The sequence below is a fragment of the Pagrus pagrus genome, assembly GCF_965226575.1.
Source record: "Pagrus pagrus genome assembly, chromosome: 8".
Classification (NCBI taxonomy): domain Eukaryota; kingdom Metazoa; phylum Chordata; class Actinopteri; order Spariformes; family Sparidae; genus Pagrus; species Pagrus pagrus.
Window position 1 is genome coordinate 33407873 of NC_140192.1, and position 6056 is coordinate 33413928.

Genomic DNA, 6056 nt, shown 5'->3' on the forward strand with positions numbered 1-6056 from the left:
GATTGTAAATACAATCAATGCCATTGCAGAGCCTCAATAAATCTGCAAGCAATTGTTACACTCAGTTAAACTGGTAATTTTGGACACATTTGTACTGTTCATAAGCTGCCTTACCAGCTGACACTTGACGTTGATGCAACATTAAAACAACGTTGTACTCCGTTGGATGGGAGCATGCCTATGTTCCCTCAGCCCTATGTTCCCACAGCCCTATGTCCCTACCCCGACCACCTCCCCTTGCCTAAACCCAAGCCTTCCCTTTCTATAACCCTAACCCTAACCTCTTCCCCTTCCCTAAACCCAACCCTACACTTTCTCTAACCCTAACCTCTTCCCCTTCCCCTTCCCTAAACCCAACCCTTCCCTTTCCATAACCCTAACTTCTTCCCCTTCCCTAAATCCAAAATTCTTAGAAGTGTGGGAACATAGGGCTGTGGGACAATTTCTCACAGCCCTATTGGATTACCATTGGATTATGATATGGATTTGAAAATTGGGTTTACGTTAAAACTTAATGTTGGCTGGACGTCAGCCCTGAAAGTTAAATAGACATTGGATTTTGTACGTAGGCTTAACGTCAACCTTTTACGTTAAATAGACATTGGATTTTGGTTGTACTCCAACGTTTGATTACTGTTGGATTATGATATTGATTTGAAAGTTAGGTCTATGTCAAACCCTAACATTGGCTTGACGTCAAGCACCAATGCTGATTACACATTGGATTTTAGTCAGATTCTAACGTTGGATGACCATTGCATTATGGTTGTGTATGAAAATCATATTTACGTCATATCCCAACGTTGACATTACATTAACCTCCTGTGTTACAGAGATCTTGGATTATGTTTGGACTCTCACGTTGAATACAATTGTTACACACACACACATATATATATATATATATATATATATATATATATATATATATATGGCTTGACATCAAAATTTAATGTTGGGTTGAAATCAGCCTCCAATTTCAAAGTCTAGAAAAAATCGGTAACCAACATTTATTAAATGAAAAGAACAAAAAACTTGTTACCTTATATAAAATAAAGTGCAAATATGCATATACAAAATTGTTCTCTCTTTAATTTTAATGTTAATTTTTATTTATTTAAAGAGACTCACTCACTTTTCCAGATGTAGCTAGAGTTATCTGAGGTGAGTGACTCCATGCAAAAACACAAAGTTTATACTGTTTCTACACTATATGAGTCCAACGTGCACGGTGGTGTCTCATAAGGACCCAAGTCATGTACCACAGGTCTTGAAATGGTTTTCTGAGTGTGTTTAGAGGCCCAATGCAGTTAAAATGTTTGCCCCCATAGGTTAGCGTAGTAGCTATCCTTAGGAAAATGATATAGGTGTCAAAACATTTAAATGAAAAATGAAAGTAAATCAAACAATTCAAATATTCAAGCAAACAACAAAACAAACTTTTCAAACAGCAGCTTAACTAGCTTAACAGGAGCTTAACGGCTCCTCACTCCCGCCATCCACCTTCTTGCCTATCTCGGGCAAATTTCAGGTGCTCGCCGATCACCCGATGAATGTTCATTTCTGAGTCAGGCGTGCTCCTCTGGACACTATCTGTAAGACATGAAATAAGATTGGCTGTAGAAAGCAGTGAAAATATTCAGCTGCAGATGCTCTAAAGCTCAGTTCACGACTACACAACTAGTTGCGACTGCAACAAAACAGCTGATATATAAGCTACTTACTTTTCAAAACCAAGTGTAACTTTCTAAATATAATCCAAAAAAAAATGGGATTGAGGTTTGGTAATATTTTTCACCATCAGAATTAGCTTTGCTTGCATTTGTTTATGTGCTGAAAGAGTGACAGAGCTGTTTCTGTTCAACTAGTCAATACCCGCTGGAGCCTGCTGGTGAAGCCAAACCACCATTACTGGCAAACAATCATCTCGTGCAGGCACGCCGGTTTCGGTAGCAACTATCAAAAGTCAATACAGGAACATTCTTGTGCTCCAAGGAAGATATCCACCATGTCTCATCTCAATCCGTCGAGTGGTTGAAGAAATATGACACAGTGTTACAGACACAGAGTGACAGACAGAGATTTGGAGCACTATAGAATAGATGTGCTTTTTTACCTATTACAACAGAGTAGAGGCGGAGCTTCTCAAACGAAAGCTTCCTTTGAGGTCCCCTTCCACACAAATTGTATTGTGCCTGTAGGTTTTGGGTCATCAACCTGTAGGTATAAAAGGGAATTTGAATACAATTATACAGAAGCCATTGTCAGTGCAGCACAAGTCGGCACATCATCTGGCTACACCAATGACACCAATCAATTTTTTAAGTGATTCCTGGCCAAGAACCAGTTTGACAAGGTCCCGGTCCAGCCAGCTGATAATGACAGGTCAGTAGGAAGTCAGATGGTGCCTCTGTGGAACATTAAGCAAGTACGATTTACTACTAAAATAAGAAATGTTAAGCATACAAATTATGTTACAAAATCTGAAAAATACATTTAATTTTTGTTGCACTGCATCTCATGTTGCACATGTTAAGCGATAATTCAATATGACAATATGTATCGATCGATAGACGCGTGGTTCAATAATAAAAAAAAAAACAGGTCGATAAAAAGTTCGATAGAAAAACATTAAATAAATAGTATGGCTGTCAAATACTGGGGCTGTCAAATGATTAAAATTTTTAATCTAATCAATCATGCAAGGGGGTATGCAAACTTGTATTATGATAGTTATTTTAATTATTATGATTCATAACATGTTGCCAATAGCACCAATAGAACAGTAGGTCTATTGAGAGGAACAGAGGAAGCAGGAAGCAGGAAGTCGTACGCCGAACCGCACAACGCCAAACCGCACTAGCGAGAAAAAGAACCTTTTTTACCTTTTAACTGTGTGGGATCTTTTAAGTGTGTGCTATCTTAAGAGTGGGGAAGGTCCCCCAGGACATTTCGGCACCAGAGCTGAAACTAAATTATAACTCACCTCCGTGTGCCGACTCTGTGGTCCGGGGTATCAGATCTCCTACACAGGCTGCAGGTATGATGGCAGTGTGCGAGTCCTGCCTCCCCACTCTCTCAAAACTAAGGGAGAGTGTCTCTGGCCTGCAGGCAGACCTCAAGGAGAGGGACAAGGTCCTCATGGATTTTTCCACCGTCGCCACGACCCAGGCCAAGCTTATCGCCCATCTGAAAGCATCCGGCTCTGGTGACCGGAGCCTGACGGCCACGAACAACACGACCCTGCCGTGGACCGGCTCTATCACAGTCGGAACCCCAGCACCAGTACCCACGAGTCCAACTGGCACCGCCAGGGAGCCAACCCTGCTGAAAAATCCAGTAGAATCCCATTAGAAAAAAAACATTAGGTTTCTAATGGTTCCTAATGGTCTAATGGGAATCGGAACCCCATTAGGAACCATTAGAATAAACCATTAGGAACCTAATGGTCCCATTAGGATGTAAAACCATAAGGAATCTACTGGTCCCATTAAGATGTTAAACCATTAGAAACCTACTGGTCCCATTACAATGTAATACCACTAGAAAGCTACTGGTTCCATTAGAATGTAATACCACTAGGAAGCTACTGGTTCCATTAGAATGTAATGCCACTAGGAAGCTACTGGTTCCATTACAATGTAATACCACTAGGAAGCTACTGGTTCCATCAGGAGCTAAAACCATTAGAAAACTGGTCTGATTAGGATCTAAACAGACAGAAATTATAGCAGACTCCTAACAAGACTGGGCACCAGAGACATGTATACATATGTGTAACTGTGTATGTTTTCGGATATTTTCCCCTCCGATTTGGGAACAGGACATATAGTGCTTGACAACTTACTGCAGTTTGTTAATTTTATTAAATTTTTTCAGCACATGAACCATAAACCAGAAGTTAAAACATATTGAACATATTGGAGACATGGACAAGGGAAGTGGTCCCCGGAGGAAGATGAAGTCGAGGGGTCTTGGATAGCAGTTTAACTGTCTTTTGGTTTCCCCTGGAGAGGAATATAAAAAGAAGAGACAAAGAGACAAAAATATTCATATTTTAGTCACAGCCTGACTTTCAAGACAGAAATTTCAAGAACATTTCAAGATTTAAAGGGGAAGTATGTTTTATCTAAATGAGTGGTGGGATTTTTAATATTTGCAATTGCTCCAGTACAAAGCTTGTGTAACCTTTTTACCACCGGCTCGTGTATTAAAACCCACCTTACACTTTAAGATGAGGCCTTAACCCTCATTAGATATCTTGTGGTAAAAGAAACATTTCAAATAGTGAAACACTGCCTAGGGTAAAAGATAATTCTCACTCTTAATAATAACCAGGTGAAGACTAGTGGGAACACACCTTGACCTGCAAACACTACTACTCATGTAGCACAGAATCAAATTACTTAAATGATGAACACAACTCAATGATACAAACACAGGTGATCAATTTTAGAAACTGTATTCAAATACACAAGTGAAAAAACACATTCAACCACTTTTATGGAAAGAGAAAAGATAGAAATGAAATTTTAAAGAAAAGGACCCGGGTAATGATAGGTTTTCTGGAGTCTCAAACTGTCTAATTTTTGAGTGCACTCTTAGGTTAGGTTTTGTTGGCGCGCTTTAGTTGGAGCTCATGATGGAGACGATGGAGACCTTTGATAACAGTACCTCTGTGTATTGGTGAAGTCAGCAGGACCAGCCCGCAGCTGGAGAATCACTTCCTCGTCCCGGTGGCGAACGTTTCTGCCCGCAGCAGCTCGCAGCGACGAACCTCCGTCTCTCTTTGCAGCAGCAAGGCGCCCTCCGTCAGCGCGCCTCTCCATGGCGACCCAGCACAGCTCCTCCCGTCAATGCCGGTCTCCGCTCAGCAATGCCGCGCCGTTAGCCTAGCTCCTGCTAGCTAACTTAGCCGAACTTACTTTGTGTCCAATAACCACTGACACTTCGCCTGCGATGGAGAGTCCAACTCCCACACCCACAGCCCGTCGTCCGACAACAGTCCACAGTCCGTTTCTCATAAAACACGACACTGAAGACACACGATCCGCTGTTATCTGCTCCGCCATTAACTCTCGTTGCTCCTTCTTCTTCTCCTCTTACCCCGGTCTCTACCCGGAAGTGTAAAACATTACTCAGGTCATGAACTCACGCCCGTAATATAACGTGATAGAACTTACTTTTAACTTTTTAAAGGCATTCACACCCCATGAAATTACATTTTAAAGTCACTCATTTTAAACATAAATTATTTAAACATTTTAATATCTTAATTATATCAAATCATTATTTATATGAATTTCTACTGCACCATGAACTGGCATTTCATCCTCAACTTATTCCCAGGAAAATAATACAATAAATACTTCTGATATTTATCAGAGTATTACACTTGTTTCAATGTATTCCAATGGGGCAATTGCAAATGTCGATATGTTACATTTTCAAACCACTAACCCCTTGGTTGATAAACGACCCGCTCTGAGTCCGTGAGACATGAATCTTGTTTTGTTGGATTACGTTTTTTTCTTATTTCTTCATGTTAACCACAGCTGCTGAAAATGTAATGAGTTTGAATGCAACACTCACCTCTGTCTGAGGGCCCCTTTTTCTAATGTCACTAATTTTGGCGGAGATGCTTCTTCTTACAAGGGCTAGCTGCTGCTCCATGGCATCCTTTGGGTAATTCAGCCCTATAAGGCGGTCCCTCAGGCATTCTATGACCACAGACAAAGAACTTAGTCATCATTAACAAACTACAGCAAAACCTAGTTTCAGTAACTGAAAGCTTCTTAACACATGAGGGAGTGATGTTGTTCTGGATATTATCACTGGTGCCCCCTCGGTTTTAGGAACGAGGCAGCAGACCAAGTTCCGATGACAAGTAAAAATGTTTGAGTGACAACAGGTTAAATTTTGATAAATCAACACACCTTAAGAATAATTATGGAGGACTGAAAGTGCCATCATAGAAAATGATTTACTTAGTACCTGGCTGATAAAGGGCACAAGGTTTGTTGTCATATCGCTTCATGACATGTTTAATCTTTAAT

The 6056-nt window shown here is 40.6% G+C and overlaps 1 long non-coding RNA gene across 1 annotated transcript; it reads right to left on the reverse strand.

Annotated features, from left to right (window-relative positions):
* Positions 1 to 1072: 1072 nt before the first annotated feature.
* Positions 1073 to 5093, reverse strand: LOC311260736. Its single transcript, XR_014623051.1, has 4 exons — positions 4675 to 5093; positions 2987 to 4007; positions 2117 to 2217; positions 1073 to 1593 (listed from the first exon to the last, which is right to left on the reverse strand). It is a non-coding gene; the product is annotated as an uncharacterized lncRNA (long non-coding RNA).
* Between the last annotated feature and the right edge of the window lie 963 nt (positions 5094 to 6056).